Source organism: Bactrocera oleae, chromosome 6, assembly GCF_042242935.1.
Source record: "Bactrocera oleae isolate idBacOlea1 chromosome 6, idBacOlea1, whole genome shotgun sequence".
NCBI lineage: Eukaryota > Metazoa > Arthropoda > Insecta > Diptera > Tephritidae > Bactrocera > Bactrocera oleae.
Window position 1 is genome coordinate 40,249,810 of NC_091540.1, and position 20,401 is coordinate 40,270,210.

At 33.7% G+C, this 20,401-nt stretch overlaps 1 protein-coding gene across 6 annotated transcripts in view; it reads right to left on the reverse strand.

Annotated features, from left to right (window-relative positions):
• The window catches only part of LOC106616981 (uncharacterized), a 48,591-nt gene extending 32,993 nt beyond the window's left edge, over positions 1-15,598 (reverse strand). For 2 of the 6 annotated variants that reach the window (XM_014233929.3, XM_014233928.3), the window contains exon 1: positions 1,187-1,757. The gene's annotated coding sequence lies outside the window, so the exon portion shown is untranslated. Of the gene's footprint in view, positions 1-1,186; positions 1,758-14,333; positions 14,482-15,422 lie in introns of those variants that run through there. The other 4 variants (XM_036365925.2, XM_036365956.2, XM_036365945.2 and 1 more) reach the window with 4 other exon arrangements.
• Positions 15,599-20,401: the final 4,803 nt, after the last annotated feature.

Consider the following 20,401-nt stretch of genomic DNA (forward strand, 5'->3'; position numbering starts at 1 on the left):
ATAGCAATAACTTTCGGAATTTTTCGAATTTCGAAAAACTTGATGGTTTTATTCTTTATTTATCGTTTAGAACCCAAAAAACGTTTGTCGTATGAGAAAATCTCGACCATCAAGAAAGCAGGTACACTTGGTCTCTCGAACAATTTTCCGAAAAAAAACATACGTTTTTTGACCCACCCTAATATACAGACATAATATGTGTATAATTGTCCGTATGTCCATTGGGGTGTACGTTATTTCCCAAGTTGAATTTTTTTTAATTTTATTACAAAATTTGTTATCTCCAAAGCAAATAAACCTACAACTTTTGAACAATGATATTTTAATACAAAATCTGCTCTACAAAAATAATTTTTCATAAAAACTTTACTTAAAAGTTATACGCAGTTAAAATTATAAATCAAATGTATTGAGATTTCATACAAGTGCCTTATAAATTGTGTAACTCATACGACATGGTACCGTCAGTTATGGAATAAGAAAGTTTCTGAGCCTCAGTGCATTTGATGTATAGCTTTAACTGCGAATGACTTTTAAAGGCGTGGTTTTATGGAAAAATTCATCAGCACCTTTTTTGTAATGCGGAAAATTTTGTATTAGAATATCCTTTTTTCAAGGTTGTAGGCTTACTTGTTTGAATGAAAAATTCAAAAAATCCCATGTTACATACTAAAAGTTACATGAGAATAAATTGGATTTAGGTACGGTTTAAATTGAAAATAAAGAGCTTGTTTACGCGAACTAGTCGTTCAGTTTTTGAGATATCGATTTTAAATATTACACACGTCCTTTCTCAATAAGAAGCTGCTCATTTGTCGGAACCGCCACCACTATATCATATATGTAGCTGCCATACAAACTGACCGATCAATATTAGGTTCTTATAAATATAAAAAATTTTTTTGACGTGATATCTTTATGAAATATTTTTGAGCGCAAAGCTCTGAAGATATTTTTCAGATCGGATCACTATAGCATAAAATGTATGTCCTTGTATAGAAACGTCTTTATTTGTGAAGGGTATTCCGGATTAGGTGCAGACGAAATTAACGATTTTTCTTGTTTTATTATTTTTGGATGCCGATATACTTTTTTCTACAAATCAAACTAACTTATTTATTGCTTTATATATGTACTTAAATATGAAAAGCGCATAATTTTAATTAACATAAATGTTTCTTCGTACCTTGTCTTTATTTATTTATGTTTTATATGTTTTTTCTCTTTTATTTGTTCACTTATTCGCTATAAGCTTTTCACTCGTCAAATTGGCGAATTTGAATTGATGCTGTTGTTTGTTTTTATTTTTTCTCTTTATCTTCACTTTGTTATTGTGGCTTGAAAATACACGTGCAGTGGGCAGAGAAATTGCATTACAGTTTTTCTTTTAATTATTTTGTTTTCATTGTTAAGCTTATTCTGTGTTTATTTCTCACTCAGATTTCTAACTGAATATGCATAAGCGGCGTTCCTTTCGTAGAATTTTTTCCTCCAGCACTCCAGCAGTCACACACTTTGTACAAATTGAAATTTATTAGCAAATATTAAAATCGCACTTTGCTAATGTATATTACTCATAAAATTTTATTTACAAATTTTCTGTATACAAAAACATTAGATTATACACTTGGCGTTATTTCTGAAATATTTTTTTTTCTCATATATCATTTGCATGTGTGTTTTTATGTACAAACTGTCAAGCCACGAACACTTTGAACGCCACCCGTGACCGTATCACAGACGAGACTGAATGGCGGAAAGTGGTAATCGCCATCGAATAGCTATGACGGCAGCTGCAGTCGGTAGTGGTACAGTGTCTTGTGCGATTACCGAATAATAGTCTGCTGAGAAAATTAATTATAATTATATTAAAGGCGATGGTATTGAGTTATTTTTGTATTTAAACAACAATCGCTTGGATACATATATAAGGAACCTTCTCTGTAGGGTTGCATGGTGTATTTCTCACTATTTCGCTGTTTTTGTTAATGCAATCAGTTCTGCTTAAAGCACTTAAAAAGCTTGAACAAATTTAAAACAAATATTAGCTCTAATTATTTAATTTACCATATACGTATATCTGGATTATTGTTAATCATTTTTAATGCTTATGGCCTGATACCTTTTGGACCGTGTTCACCTGTTACAATTTTCTGCTTGACCGAAAAGATTCGAACCTTACAAGATCCTAGAAAATTAAACAAAAATAGGAAATCCCCCTGAAAGCGCCTTGTGATGAGTTTGATGAGTTCGTATTTAGATGTCATCCTGCGATTTGAAGAATTGTGTCAAATAAGTATATCAAAATATTATATAAAGTGACGAGCCGATCGGTATGTGACTAATTTTTTGCAAAGTGAAGACGTAGAGTTAATAAATTAATATGTCGAAACAGAAAAAGAAGATCAGTCATTTTTCATAATTTTTATAATTTAATATACAATAATATTATTTATACTTTTTTATATACTCTCTTTAAGCGTTGAAAGTTATTGGAAAACTAACTATTTACTGATTTTTAGAACCTTTTTTCAGAATATGTAAAATTTAAAAGAAGAATGGAGAGTTAAAATGTCGAATTACTTGTTATATGTTATTTTCAATTAAGGCATCATATTATGAATACAAAAATATATATATTTGTATTTGTCTCTAATATGAACAAATAATTTGTAGTAAGTAAATTCTAATACCTAAAAAGCTATAAAAAATATATATAAAAAATCGATGCCAGCTCAAATTGATCTACTGTGCGCCTTTCCGTATACAATTACGCCAAAGAATTTGTTGTTTTCATAGTTTTTATTAAAAAATATTGTTTACAAATAACTACTGTATACATTGCAAGGAAAACGAGAATTTCGAAAACAATCACACTAAAATAAAATAGTAAAAAATGTTTGAAACTCCCATCTGCACCATCGCTTGTTCTGCTTATGGATAAAGTTACTTCGGCCAATTTCGCAGCCTCGAGCAGTTTAAACATATTGAATGCACATAAGTACGTAAGTATGTATATCAGACTTGCATAGAAAGTCAGTAGTTAAAAAGGTTAGATAAAGGCATAAGCTAAGATATTTAATTACACATTTTGTACTTTTATAATTATTTCGCTGTATTGTAAGTCTTCTTTGCCATCTCTGATTTATTTTAGGCAGCTATAATACCCTTTGCAGGTGCATTTCTTATAGCAACTATTTAAATGTATAACTAAGTCTGAAAACTTAACCTGTCAACGATTTAAAACCACAGTGTTTGATATAAATTTCGTGAAACTATCTTGTCAAATAAAAAAATTTTCAATACAAGAACTAGATTTTGATGGATCAGTTTGTATGACAGATATATCCTTTAGTAATCCGAGATCGACGAAACCGACGATATTTGCAAGTTCCAAAAGGACACGTGCCGTATATATTACGAAATATTTTGCACACGTCCTTTTCTCTCCAAGAACCTGCTCAGTGTGCAAAATATTTCGTAATATATACGGTATATATTGTACTTATAAGGTCTCCCATATGTCCTTCTGGAACTTGCAAATTTTGCGCCAAACTTAATATACCCTGTGCAGACTATAAATATATTTTTGGTTATCATTGGTTGAAAAGCAAGGGCTGTAGAGCCTTCCAACAAGATTTTCATTTAACAACTCAATGGATTTATTAAAACTGCTGAGATTTTCCAAAACTGGCTTCCAATATCTTTTAAATTACAACATTGGGAGCATGGGAAGATACCCGTCTGAACCGGCTGAAGGCTGAACATTCGCAAATGTTTCATCATCTTTATTTTTCCTAATACCTGTATTCTCCCGGAAATAGGCCTGCTGCATTTATTCCAGGGGTTCAATGTGACATTTTTTCATTAGTGCTTTCTACTACAATATATGAACGCACTATATGTTGATATGGGACTGAATGTCGTCCAATCGCACTATTTGGGGTCCTAGCCCCCACTATGCGGCAATGCCCTTCTGGAGAAGTTATGTATATAAAACACGATTTTTAAGCACTCCAGCAGTCTTCATACTTGAGCAGTATATCAACTAGAATATCTAAGATGAATATATTGGTTCCTATTGTATTTTTAGACATACTTGATGGCCGCTTCAATCATTTATCACAAAAAAACTATCTCGTATTCGCTTCAGGGTGTAAATATGCGCCTTGTTTTACCTTTGAAGATAAAAAATCTTCGCTGTTTCCAAGTTAAATCTAAAAACTTGGAAACAAAGATGCACCTCAGAGTTAAAACCTTAATGCAGTGTTTATTTCATTAAAAATGATAAAATATGAAACCTAACCAGGAATTAAAGTCCGGTTATTTCAAAATACCAGTTGTTTCAGTTTTGTATTCTCGTTATAAAATGGGTCCATCGGATCTTGCATTCATGGACTGTAAGCAACACTAGAAACCCTTTTGAGAAGCTTTAACCAGCCCAGAAAGTTAGGTTACCTCTAAAATAAGTAAAGCTATCTTAGTTATCATGGCTTCAATAACTTAATGCTGCAATAAATGTTGTCCAATATGGGTTAGTGGGCATTACTAAATTCAACTAAGTCGGTAGTCCATCGAAGGAACATGACGATTTATACGCCAAACGTAATGTATTTGTAAAGAAACAGATAAGCGTATGTGTATGTATATTAATAAGTACAAATCTAAATATATAGGCAATGCATATAGTTATCGACTTCGTTAGGGTCTCTCAGTGCAAGTTTTATATTTATGTGGCATTCAAATCGGAAACCTACCATATTTGCCCCTCGTTATCTGTTTCTAACATCCGGTACTGTGATTGTAAACAAGCGAATATTAGTAAAATGGGTTTTTTTTATTTGCTTCAAAGTGAGCAGCAAATCATAGCCCTTGGAAGAAATGAAGCCCAAACCCTAATTCTTGTATGTAAATTAATGAAATGCCCATTTTCTTCGAAAATTGTACCTTGGGTAATAACCCGTTAAATGTCTTGAAGATATCTTGTTAAATAAAAAATCTTTCATACAAGGATTTCATTTTCATTAATATGACAACTATATGTTATAGTGATCCGATATCAAATGCAAAATTTCAGATCGATATCTCAAAAACTAAGGGGATACTTCGCGCGTATACAGACGGACATGACTAAATCGATTCACTTCGGCACGCTAATCATAAATTTAAAAAATGGCAGCGTTTGTAAAAAAAAAGTTGAATTTTTCCCCAGTTTTGATCAGCCAAATTTTGGCCTTAAAAAAAGCGGAGTAAAAGGCTGATTTTAAATTAAATACCAATTCCAATATATAATATTAAAAATATCGATAACACAATATTTTTCTACCGTTTTTAGTGCTTTGGCTACTAACCATATACCTATACCTTCAAAACAATTTTTGAAATTTTATTGAAAAGTAGAGAAATATATGCAGTGGAGAGGAATTTTCTGCTCTTGGAGCATCACATCGTAAAACTCAATCCAAAGATGCATTTTGAAATATGCCAAGCAGTACGTAATTACTACGTTTTTCTGCAAGGGTGTTTTTATTTTATCGTATGCATGTGTTTGTATGGATTTGAAATAATTTCAAACAAGCTACTAACACTTCTTAATGAGTACTACTATTGCATTGGGCGGAGTGCAGATAATTTGTTTGATTGCCGTTATTGTTACTCTTTCATTGTTGATGTGAATAAATACAGTGTGTTACGAAAAATTTCTTATGATAATTGCGGTAAATATCAATTAAAAAATATAAACTGCAAATGAAAAATATTTTGTTCAATTATTTTAGAAAGAAAGGGGCAAAGACAGGCAAAATGAAGAAAGTAAAATTTTGCCAAGATTTCCTCTAAGCGTATAACAGATTCAAATACTGAACTTTTGCACTAATTCAGATTTTTACATATCTTTCCAGCTGGTGTAAAAATTGGCAAAATCGTAGTTTTATTATAACATACTGTGTTTTATTAACATATCCATTGTACATATGTACAGTATATAGTAAGCAATGTTGTTTGTTTTTTTGATGGTACTTCCACCCACTTATTACAAATATTTAATTAAATGATTGGGCAGTTCTTTGATTATTTCATATTTAGTATTTTCGCTTTTCAGTGTTCAGGATGTGAATAGAGATTAGAAACTAATTGAGATATGTACAAGATTGCTTGTATATGGGAAGTTTGAGTGTTTGCCATACAAGTATGCCATTTGTTGAGTATGAAGTCTGCGGCTGCCGGAAAACTGTTATTATTAAAGTAAACTTATGGTTCGATTAAACCCTGATGTGTTGTGATATTTCCTGAAGTCATTTTGCTCTTTTAATACTCTCGCAACCTGTTGCTATAGAGTATAATAGTTTTGTTCACCTAACGATTGTTTGTACCACCTAAAACTAATAGAGTTAGATATAGGGTTATATATATATAAATGATCAGGATGAAGAGACGAGTCGAAATTTGGGTGACTGTCTGTCCGTCCGTCCGAACAAGCTCTAACTTGAGTAAAAATTGAGATATATTTATGAAACTTGGTAGACATGTTTCTTGGTACCGTGAGACGGTTGGTATTGCAAATGGGCGTAATCGGACAACTGCCACGCCCACAAAACGCCATTAATCAAAAACAAATAAATTGCCATAACTAAGCTCCACAACAAGATACAAGACTGTTATATGGTACACAGGATCACATTAGGGAGGGGCATCTGCAGTTAAATTTTTTTTTAAGTGGGCGTGGTCCCGCCCCTAATAGGTTTAATGTCCATATCTCCTAAACCGCTACCGCTATAATAACAAAATTCACTGGAAACAAATGCTTTTAGAACCTCTACCTACAGTGTGAAAATAGTAGTTGGGTGGCAACTCCGCCCACTCCCCATATAACGGTACTGTTAAAAACTACTAAAAGCGCGATAAATCAAGCACTAAACACGCCAGAGACATTAAATTTTATCTCTGAAATCGTATGAGATGGCTTTATGGGAACCGCGTTCAAAATTATTCAGTGGGCGTGGTGCCGCTCACTTTTAGGTGAAAACCCATATCTTAAGATCTGCTTAACCGATTTCAACCAAATTCGGTGCATAACGTTCTTTTTATATTTCTATGTCATAGTGCGAAAATGGGCGAAATCGGAATACAACCACGCTTACTTCCCATATAACACATTTTCAATTTCATCTGATTCTTTCACTTTCCACTATGCATATCAAGCAACAATGATTATATCGGGGTAAAACTTTGCGTGAATACGTTTAAAGTATGCCACCTTGTGACCAAAAATTGTCTAAATCACCAAAACTGTTCAAGCCCCTAAGTACTAAATATGTGGACCCCAGTGCCTATAGTTGACCTTTTACCAAAAATATCAGTCAATCCACAAAGAAATCTCAAACGAGTATACCATTTGAGTATAAAATGTTCGGCTACATCCGAACTTGGGCCTTCCTTACTTGTTATAAATATTTTCTTTTTTTTTTTAATTTCATGCTGTAATTTTTCACATAAGCATATATACACACTTAAATGATAGTAATTTGGCACATACCACATTGCTATATTTTTGGTCGAAGACATATGCATAGAAATCTGTATCATCGTCAAATTCAAAAAAGTCTAGTTTCACTGCGTTTAATGAGATTTTGGAATAAGTACTAGTTATTAATTTATTATTATTTATTTGTTTTATTGATTATTTCGCTCAAAAGCTGTGGTTAGTTTATGATAGCTGGATTATAATGTCGATATTGTTAATATTATTTATTTCTATGTACTTCAAAATTTTCGCTAATACCCTTCAGCTCATCTAAAAATGTAATATTGAAATTTATTCAGTATGTTGCAAAATCTTTGAAATGATAATGTGTTCAAGCAATTTTTCCGATTATATCTCTTAAAACTGTTTTCAACTTCTTTTTCTTCCTTTAGTGCCCAATGTCAGTAAATAATTTTTGTACTTCAAAGAGGGTAGTATTATATATTAAATTTGCCACTATGTTTGTAACATCCAAAAGTAAACGTTGGAGAACCTATAAAATATCTCTCTATTATATATAAAAGTTTTCTGCTGCTGTCGAGAATCAACTAACATAAGAGCGAGCTAGCTCGCGCTCGGCGGGGGGCGGACGTAGGCGAGCGAGCGAAGCGATCGTCCCGGAGCGCAGCGGAGGGCGCCTAGTATATATATACATACATGTATAATTGTACGTCTGTCTGTATATACTCGAACTAGTCCCACACCAGTCGTTTGTCGATATCGAACCACTAAAGCATTGCAGGTATATGCTATACGAACTAAACGATCGGAGGCAAGTGCTTGTTTGGACAACTTTTTCATTTGTCGAGATATTTTCACGAAATTGGACATAGGCTACAGCTACAGTACCCATGACAAATACAAAAGATTTCTTACAAGAACTTGTGACGAATAGACAAATGGGCATGGCTAAATCAACTCAGCCCGTCAAACTGAACTTTTATATATACATTTTATTCGGTCTCCGACGTTTCTTTCTAGGTGTTACAAACTTAATATACCCTGTTCAGGGTATAAATATATTAAGTAAAAAGTATATATGTGTAAAATATAATATAACTAGAGACCCGTCCCGGCTTTGCACTGTGCAATGTTGATACACTACAGAAAAACTGTGAAATATGAAAACATAGCGGCCCGCTCGGGTATAGAATATATTACTGAAAAAATTATTAAAATTGATCCAGTAGTTTACTGCCCGTGGCCCGCAATGTTAAATTTGGAGTAAAAAAATTACTCTTTCCTGCTATCTTTGGAATATCTAAATTCATACATTACATATTTTCTTATTTAGTTTTTAAAATTTTACCCATTTATTTTATTTTTACAACAATTAATATATTACAGAATGCCTTTATATATTGTACATCGTTCACAGCTTTCTTGTCATTAGACAGTACAAACATGTTTTCTCTAGAGTTTACTTTTAAAAGAGCTACATACAGTTGGCCATGTGAAAAACAGTCAACGCTCTAATCTAAGTCTGCAACGTTGAAGGTTTGACCCTGACATTTATTAATGATCATTGCAAAACATGTCTTTACCGGAAACTGTTTTGCAAAATTTAGGTTGACTCAGGTCCTCATCCTTCCCTCCCTTTGTGTTAACTCTCCATTGCCAACTTTTAGCAGCATCTCTGGAAATAGCCTGCTCTCACGTGAATATGACGAAACCCTCATATTAGTTTTAAGGCCAAAGGGTGAATCTTTTTATGGAAACATTTATTTCGTCAGCCCGTGTTCCTCGCACTATGTATTGGTTAACAATGTATTTAAGGTATTTAATTGGATAAGGATTACTGCCGGATTGATTAAAATCGCTTCGAAAATTAGCCATTATTTGTCGTAAAAAGTAAATGACAAAAAAATGTTATTGTGGGATATCCATAAGAGATAGACATATACCATCGCGGAGTTTTCTGTAGACCTCTGTGTACAATACTTAGTACATTATTTTGATAAATCTCGTTGCGTTCAGCCTTCGTTTGCAATGTAAGCGGAAAAAATATAATTATTTAATGGATGTTATTATACATATAAACCTTCCTTTTAAATCACTCTATCTATTAAAACCCGCATCAAATCCGTTGCGTAGTTTTAAAGATTTAAGCATTTATACTATGTATTGATAACAAGTAAGAAAGTGCTAAGTTCGGGTGTAGACGAAACTCAGGATCAAACCCGGGGAAATACTTTCAGGTGTTGACAAACAAAAAATGTTGCGAAAGATTTAAACATTAATTTTTCGACGAAATCATGAATGAATTACAACCAAATTTGAATAAATATATATGGGGGTCTGAGTAATTCTTAGACTAATTTTAAATATTATACTATAGTATATCCATAAGTTCAGTTAAATTTACTCAGATATGTATCTAACAAATTGACCAATATATACGGTATAAGGCCAAGCAAAAGTTTGAAATCTTTATCTTAAGATAACTCACATACATATATCAACAAATTTACCAATATTTTCTATAAAAATATAATATATGAAACATAGGAAGTGGGGTGCTTATTCGGTATGAATAGTTGAATAGTTTTTGTCCGATTTGGACAATGTTTGGTCATAACGTGTTACATTGGTTCTTGATTTGTCCAGTATGGAAAGTAAGAGAACCAGATAGAATTTAGAATTGTGTTATATGGAAAGTAGGCGTGGTTGTTATCCGATTCACACTGTAACATTTAAAGCCAAGATAATACTACCTGCCGAATTTGATTGAAATCGGTAGGTCACGAGATATGAACCTTCAGCTAAATGTGGGCGGTGTGATGGATGCCACTGAAATTAATCTCGCATAGTGGCAAAAATCCAAAATAAATAGCATGTAAAAATTAACAGCTGTGTTCAGATATTACCATTTTGCAAAGTTTGCAATAAATGCCACAAGTTTGCGACAGTAAATAAGTACCACTAACATATTTATTAACAACAATAAGAGTTGCAAGAGTGCATTAGACTTGAATGTGATTTTGTTCTTAAATTTAGTTGTATTGAGTATGTGTGTATGTATATGTTATGCATTTCATACCTTGTAGCAACTTATGCTTTGAAAATACTTTATTTCTTTCCCCCTGTGTTTACTCATAATTATTAATTCACTAATTGCAATATTGTGTGCGTAATACAATGAAATATATTTATAGCATTTTTGCTAATATCCGCTATCATTATACCAAAAGAGTTCATTAAATAGCTACTGTGGAGAACAAGCTTGTTTTAACGAAGACTAAATAAGTCATTTGCATACATCAGTGACATGAGGAAGTAAACGATGGTATTAATTAGTTAAGCTATAAAAACAGTACCTGGCCACAATAGATATAATAGACATCGTTAAAATTGTAGTATACTCGTATACCATAAATGTGTATATTTATACCGAATAGCTGACCGAGCTGTTTTCGCCTTAAAGCTATGAGAGTGATGCATCGAACACACAGCATATAGAACAAATAAATTCTGTATAAAATGGGTATATCATATTCCTTACATGTCCCCTTACTCTTAAGTATTTAATTACACTAAATCGTTTTGTTTTCGGCAAATTAAGGATTCCCTATATTGAGTTCAGTTCGTACGGCAGCTATATATTATATTATATTTTAGTGGTCCAATCTGAACAATTTCTTCGCAGATTGCATTATTGCCTTAGACAGCAACCCATGCCAAAGGTATCTCATCAAATGAAAGAGTTTTCCATGCAAGCACTTGATTGCGATGATTCAGTTTGCATGGTAGCCATTATAAGAGTAGTGGGCGTGGTTATTACCTGATTTCACTCATTATCACATTGTCGTAGGAATTATCGGAAAACTTTGTCCTGTGCAAATTTAGTTGATATAGTTGAGTAGTTTGGGAGACATATACATTTTATATATGAGAGGGGCGGAACAATGGACATTTTTTTAAAAATCTTCTAACCACAGATACCTGTCCCATCGACAAAACCGAATTTCTTAAGGTGCCAAAGAATATGTGTACCAAGTTTCATCAAATTTCAAATTTATTACCCGAATAATGGTTGCGTTCGCGCGGCGTTATTTTTTTTGTTCAGCGATGAGCTCACTTTTGGGTATGGATGTTATGAAATGGGTACGTTAATAAACAAAATTGTCGCATTTGAAGTGATGATAATCCACAAGCCATTGTTGAGACGTCGTTACATCCTCATCAATCCACTGTTTCGTATGCTCAATTGGTAGAGGGCCATAATAATGTTACAGTCAATGGGGAACGCTATAGAGCCATGAGTAATGAATTGGAGGATGGTGGTCTCCAAGATCGTGCGATTTAACGCCGCTGGACTATTTGTTGTGCTGTCATATGAAGTCGCTTGGCTACGCAGATAAGTCCGAGATAATTGACAACTTGAGATGCTGACATACGATCGGAATTGCTGCAAAAATTTGGCCTATCTGTTGGAATTTATTCGAGTTAGCAGCGGCAGTTACTTGCCCGAAGTCATTTTTAAAACATAATTGCATACTATTATCTTTATGATAAAGCTAAATTGCTAAGCTCGACAATTACATATAATTATATACGTTTTAGTTCTTGTTGATTACCACATGTCTAAGAAAGCACCCTTCATATTCGATATTATACGTTCACTTCTTTTGCTAAGACATCTTACGTACTGACCAATGTACAAGGTATAAAACTAACTGAAATTTTGAAATTTTTATATTAAGTATATAGGTTCTAGGGTCAGCATCGACTTAGTTTAATCGATTTTAGGCACAAGCGCATACTATTATTAGGAGAGATGCTGTCTGAATTTATACGGAATAAAGCTCAACGGAAGTTCGAAAGTCTTTATTTTTGGTATATCAGGGCTTTGGGAAGTATTGACGCAAGGCCACACTATTATCTGGAAAAGATTCTCTCTGAATTTCAGAAATATATCTCACAGATTGATCGATATATTTTAGTTAGAACGTCAGTCATTGGCACTGTGGCACACATGTTCTGGTCTGTGACCAACAACTTTTGGCATATCTTAAAAGCATTATTTGTGCAAAGTTTTATTCAGAGATTCTTTATTGATCCTTTATTTATATACTGTAAAGTAAAAAAACATACCTATATCCGAAAAATTGTACCAATAATTTCTATGAATGCAAGCAACTTATTGGTCATATCACAAGCTGAACGAGATCGAGCATTGATTTATTTTCAAAAATCGCGCTTATTTGAAAATTTTTTCAATGCTATGATCTACGAGTTGTTCTGACAAGCCAATGATGTTAACTAATATCAATTTACAGTCAGAAAACAAAATAACATGATTTTTCGCGATAATTTCGGGCACCACTGTCCCTTCCAGAAAGGGTTGTCTCATTGTTATCGTTACGGTTGCGACAAACATACTGGGGTAGATTTGCTGTAATACTTATCAAGACATTGCTTTGCGTCATCGGTAAAACATTAATTAAAAATCGAAACCTTTGATCAGATCAAAAAACTTGGATCATTGTATGGAGAACTATATACAGATTATGCAGAAAATTTTGTTAGTGATCGAACCATATGTCTTCGGGTAATCACTGTAGCAAAGCCATCTATCCAATCTGAATTATGTAAAGATACTTTAGAATTGATCCAATTGTGACGAAACGATTAGTGTCAACGGACTAGATTTGAGAATATCATATAAGATTTGTTATGATACCGAATTCAGGATTTTCTATCAGCAAAAGAGCTAATTTTACAAAGGCATGGTAACAGTAATTATAAGTAAAAAGGACAAACGAGTAGTTTACCCCTATATTAAGTGTATAAATTAAATACCGTTTTTATTAATATATAATAATAATAGCAAACTAGCATTTCGTTGCAGGTATTCGGGCAACAAGGGGTACTAATTACAAACACATGTGGTTAGTCGAATTGAAATATTTAAATTGCGGCATTGAGTTGTTCAGATATATTTACATATACATATGTAGCACGCACACATCGAGGCCAGTGGGACAATCGCGCCAAGAACAGTAATAGCAACAGCAACAAAAACTCTCAATACTCATTTACTACGTCAGCATTTTTCCAAACAAGCGAACAAACCAGCACTCGCAACCCTTTTACTGTGACTATTTGCAGAAAGCGTGTAGCGCCCGACCTAACCTACCAAAATTAACTGACACATACATATGTGCTGGTACCCATATAGGGGCTTTTGTAGGAGGCCAATCTCTTTGATAGCGGGCACTCTCGACTTCTCAACTACGTTGTGAATTTTTTTATTCCAAAATTTTGGATTAAAAGTTAGACTTTAATTTTGAATGTGTAAGTTTGCCGAAGATTGCTTTAGAGTATTGAAGATGATAGCTCTGTGCGAGCTCTAGTTTCAAGTAGTAGAACACGAAGTACGCAAACGTGAAAAAATTCTAAAACAATTTTTTTTCCTTTTTGAAATCTTAATAATATGCTTGGAATTATTTTTTTGTTTTTTAATTTTTCAGTCAACTTTATGGGATTAAATTTTGGTTTTTTATCCCGTATTTGGAGTTAATTTTTTCAATTCGGCTTTCCAAATTATATTTCCTTTTTACTTTTTCACGTATCTTCCCTTTTATTTCAAGTGAGCTCAATTTTTTTCCAAACAGGGTAGTCACCAATTCATTAGCACAAAGCGATAGCTATGGATATGATGACGAAAACTGCAGTGTCGGCCGCGACAATGACGACACATATTGCACATATGTATATAAATATACTCACCATAATACATACATATATAAATGCAAAAACTCAATTTGAGCAATGGTTTACACGAGAGCACAGCAGCTTGTTAACCTACCCACATGTCACTTCACCACCGCATGCCTTTTACCACTTTCCGACAAAATTTTACAATTGCTAAAATTTAATGCTGAAATTTCAGCAACACTTGCAGACACTTAGTATTAGTTATACATAATGTATGAGAATTTGCAAACAATTTGTTTGTATTGATTCCGAACACAGCAAGCTGTTAGCAGCCAAGCCTATAAACCGTAAAATGTTCAGCGTTAGTGAAAATTCGCGTTTACAACCGCCTGGTGCTGTGAGATATTACTAAATATTTGCTCATATCGCACAATCGTATCCTTGTTGTCCTCAAGGATGTCCGGTGTAGCGTACTCAGAGCGACAAGCAGAGTATAACGGTGAGTAATGTGAGTGTTAGTCGGTGTGGTGAAAAATTGTACGATAAAAATACCCTGTAAGACATTGGATACTGTATTGAAAAATGGGTAGAAAACTTATTTAGACTTGCAGCAGTAGTAATTTTGAGTTCAAATAATATAACGACTCTGTAGAAAATTTGCTGGTTATATGATTAAAGCCTGGTGGGCTGGAAAACCCGAACCGCGGCAAATAGTATTTTGATTGTAATCACAGCAGCCGAGGGGTCACTAAAAAGTATGCGTTATATGTTGTTCTTAAAATGGAAATTGAGCAATTGAAATCCATTCGATTATATTTTTTGGTATAATGAAACACAATATGTAATTGACCTTGTGACTTCTGACCGCCTTGTGACTTAATTTGTGTATCTCTAAAGTCATTGAATCGACTTGAGTCGACTAGTTATACTTGTATAATAAGATGTTAATTTCTACGTATAATTCATGTATTTTTTTTTTAAATAAAGTATTGAGAAAAGTGTTGCCTACTTAATCTATACGCTCTAATATCAGTATTTTTACATGATGACTTGAATGACAACTCGACCAGTTATCAAAATATCTTAGATGAATTAAAGGTGTATGTTATTCTCTGTGTAAGACTTTAAGAATTTTAAACTTTCTAGATATTCTTTCGTACTGGTCAACGATTAAGATCTATTCATTTACATACAATCTAGCAACAATAAAAATACGAGTATAGAGATTTCAAAACTTTACCTTTATGACGAAAATATAACTTGTTGCATACAACGCTGTATAATTATAGTTCTTTTTACTCTTCATGATTTTTTTTACACTATTTCTCCGATTCATAATTTACCAATACATACTAATATACTAATTTGTTTAATTTTCCTCACGTCGGTCTAAAAGTAAGGATCAAAAACCTTATTTTGTAAATTTTCAATTAATTTTCACTATCTGCTCTTTATAAGAGCTTTAATATGAATGAATGGCAGATTAACCACCGGACGCAAAGCAGCATGCTAACAGTTACTCTCGATTGTAAAGGGTCTCGAACTCAACAGACTGTGGTGAGCTTGCGCTGTATTGTGTTAATTGTGAAAATTGCAAGGCGCGCGGAACACGAAATGAATTCGCATTTGTTTGTTTTGGTTTGCAATTGTTGTCTTTTCGTTTAATTATTTCAGTAAACAGATATGAATATTGCTTGCTTTCTCTATTGCACACGGAAAAATGCAAATTTGTATTTTCTCGTACAAGCATACAAATACACCTACAATCACGCGGAACTTACCACTATACAAGTACTTTTTTAAATTTTTTTCGGACTTTTTCGTTCTTTCGTGATTTTCCTCAAATATCTAAAATTAAAATTTGTATTTCAATTTAAAAAATAAAAAACAACATTAATTTTATTTATATTATAAATTAAATTAAATTAAAAAAATTAAGAAGTATAAATTTGATATCGCGTGTCAGGCGCGTATATTTAGAGCTCATTTTGTAAGTCTCACTAATTTTAAATAATTTATTCTACAACAAAATGTGTTTTGTTTCTAATTTATAGTAATATTTTTGATAAATAACATGTCTACTTACAAGTATTGTGGGTCGCCGCAGGTGTACTCATACATGCGGCACACATAAATCCATACCATATTAATATGTATGTATGTTTGTAGAAGGAGTATAATAATTTTAATAATTAAAATATATGCATTCATTTAGCGGTTATCGGTTGGTTGACTATACAAAGTAAAAGCATAATATAAATACAATATGTAACTTTACAGTCATTGAACAACATAAAATTTTTCATTGTGTTGAAAATGTCAATTTTTGTTGTGGAAAGTGAGGATTTGCGGAAAACATTACTTTTTTGCTTCCATTCAAAGAAAAGAGCTGCAGAGTCACACCGAATGCTTGTCGAGGCATATGGTGATAATGTTCTATCAGCAGCAACATGCAAAAGATGGTTTCGACGGTCAGTTCTCTGTGTTTGTTGCGATCAGGAGGGTGTGGTATACCATGAGCTTCTAAAACCTGCTGAAATAGCAGATGATCAATATAAACCATTCATTGATTGAAAAACTAAAAGAATGGGCGAGAAGTCACGGACATGCACCTGCACACAAAGCAAAATCGTTTCAGGATACAATCAAAGTACTTTGCTGGGAACTACTACCCAACTCGCCAGTTAAAATGTGTAAAATGTCAATGGTCAATACTTTGAATAAATTTTGTTACTTTCCTATTCAGAATTAGTATTTCATTTTCATACCGGTACACCGAGTCTTACAAGAATAACATTTTAAGCTCTCGCAAAATTTTGCATAAAATATAATCGTTTTGTTCACCTAACGGCCGTTTTTATATGTACCCTGAACAGGGTATATTAAGTTTGCCACGAAGTTTGCAACACCCAGAGATAAGCTTTGAAGTCTGTTTGTTTGTATATACGCGATATCTGAAACTTGGTACAAGTTAAATCTTCACAGCCGTGTAGCTGACTTGACTTTAATATATGAAGTGATTTATAAAATTAAAATTATACTTAGTCTACCCTAACTGGAAGAAACAACAAAGTGCTTACACAGCGCAATTGAGCGGTCACAGTGATCGAACGATTACAGAATTGTTTACGTAACTTGGCGTTTGTTTTGGATGATTGTTTACTCAACTATCGTCGTTGATTTTCATTACTGTGCGAGGCAATGGTTGTTGTTGTGTTGTCTCAGCAACCCTTTCCTTTTCTCCCCAAAAAGTTGCCCCGCCATTATTGAACCATTAGAACATATCGCTGTCATACAAACTGAACGATTAAAAGCAAGTCCTTGTATAGAATTTTATATATTTCTTATATTTGACTAGATATCTTCACAAAATTCTGCATTAATCGATTTGTTGATTTTCATTGCATTTCATGTTCCCGTGTGAAAATAGGCAAAATTAAATAATAATCACGCCATCTTCCCATTTTATCAAAACATTGAAGCGATGAAAACATAAACGAGACTGGCTCAATAAAACAAAAACGGTTAATTATTCTTCAATATTTATTTTATCCCCTTCAAAATAGTCACCATTAGGGGCGATACACATATGCCACCTTTTTTTCCAATCTTCCTATTATATCCTTAGGTATGGCTTTCAGTTCCTTCTTCGAATTCTCTTTTATGACTTCAATCGACTGAAAATGCTTTCCACGAAGCGGCAATTTGAGTTTAGGGAAAAGAAAAAAGTCACACGGTGCCATGTCGGGTGAATACGGTGCTTGCGGAACAATATTTACGTTGTTTTTGGTCAAATAATCGCGTACAAGACGAGACGTATGAGCTGGATTTTGGAACAAGTCGAGCAGACACACGTCTCATGCCCAAAACATCGTGAATAATGCTATGAGCGGATCCATTTGATATGTTGAGCTCACTAGCTATCTCTCTTTCAGTCACACGACGATTTTCCAACAGAATTTTCTTTACTTTTTCGACGTTTTCTTCGTTTATTGACGTTGCAGGACGACGATCATGGGGCAAGTTTTCCAGCGATGTACAGCCGTCCTTGAACGACTTATACCAATCAAAAATACGTGCACGTGATAGGCAAGACTCCCAATATGCCTTCTGCAACATTTTCATTGCGTTCGTCGCACTTATTCCATTGGAATAACAAAATTTCAAACAAACACTTTTTGCTCAACGTTAATTTCCATAGTAAAATTCGAAAAACACACTCGAGGTTGACTTGTTTATAGTGCCGTAAAAAAAAAACTATGGGAGAGATCGCGCTCAAATTTGACATGTAATCATATAACAGTCCTGCCAACCTAAGCAAAAAAAGGTATGGCCATATGTCATGTCCTTGTCGAGTTATGGATAAAGTCTCGTTTATATTTGAGCAGGAGGTAAATAAAATCTGTTCAGAAGTTCGTTACGGGCCTGTGAAGCAAAAGTTACACGAAAACGAGAATCTTCAGCTGACAGAGAGCTGAGAAATGCGACAAAATGTGTTGAGCGCAGCGAAAACGCCTTTTCAGACACGAGTTCGTGTAAAAAGGCAAGCTGAGCAACAGGCAGCTGGTAGAGCGATAGAAGCGCAAGATTAATCGCAGGCGAGAAGAATTAATCCAGATATAGAAAAAGATAAAAATCTGCTCAGTTTCCCGTTAAGCTCAGCTTTGCTGCTGCTATAAACAAAGCATAAGGGCAGACATTACAGGAAGCAGGGGTGCATTTAAAAAATGCCTCTCTCACGGTCATCTATATGCAGCCTGTTCGCGAGTGTCAAAAGACTGTAATTCACGCATTTTTCACAAGACGGAAAACTAACAACATAGTATACAAAAATATAATAAAACTCGGTTGAAATATGTTCTAACTCTTGTTGGAGCATCTGATCTTTTTTGATTTTATTGTATGAAGGGATTTATGCGAGCGAAGCCGCCGGTAAAGCTAATTTTATATATTATTTATATTAATACAGCAGTATTCCGAAATAGCGAATATATTAATTGGCAGGCTAGTTCATTATATCGAGTTTTTCGTTAATTCGACTACACGCTTAACGAGGTATGTTTTTCTATAAAAATATGTAAAATATTCGAACAATGCAGTTAATAATTGGTTTTTTTCAATTTTTTATTAAACAACTAAGGAAGCTCTAAGTTCGGGTGTAACCGAACATTTTATACTCTCGCAACTTGCAAGGATCAAAACCCGAGAAATTATTTCAGGTGTTGGCAAAATATTATATTAAAGGAAGTATTGATCGGATTTAGCCAATTTTTGACACAAAAGCATACTATTGTATTATCGAGAGTTTCATGTAATTTGTTTTATTATATGAATTTCAATTATATATCTTACACATTAGATGTAATCATTGTTGCTTGATTTGCATACTGGAAAGTGAAAGAATCAAACGGAATTTAAAATGGTGTTATATGAAAAAAAGGCGTGGTTGTAATCCGATTTCGCCCATTTTCGCACTATAACATAGAAATATAAGAAGAATGTTACGTACCGAATTTGGTTGAAATCGGTTAAGCGGATCCCAAGATATGGGTTTTCACCTAAAAGTGGGCGGTGCCACACCCACTGACTAATTTTGAACGCGTTTCCTATAAAGTCATCTCATACCATACTAGAGATTAACTTTAGTTAGTGCTTGATTTATCGCGCTTTTAGTAGTTTTTAACAGTACCGTTATATGGGGAGTGGGCGGTGTTGTCACCCGATTTCACCCATTTTCACACCGTCGATAGAGATGCTAAAAATATATGTTTCCAGTGAGTTTTGTCATTATAGCTTCAGTGGTATAGGAGATATGCACATTAAACTTATTAGGTGGCGGGACTACGCCGACTTTTAAAAAAACGTTTAACTGGAGATGCGCCTCCCTAACTTGATCCTGTGTACCAAATAACACAGATCTCTTGTATCTTATTGTAAAGTTTAGTTATGGCAATTTATTTGTTTTTGATTAATAGCGTTTTGTGGGCGTCTTACGGTACCAAGAAACATGTGTACTAAGTTTCACTGCTCGCACGGACGAACGGACAGACAGCCACTCGGATTTCAACTTATCTCTTCATCCTGATCATTTATATATACATAACCCTATATCTAACTCGATTCGTTTTAGGTGATACAAACAACCGTTAGGTGAACAAAACTACAATATTATCCTCAGATAAGGTATCGCAACAGGTTGCGAGCGTTTAAAAAGAAAAA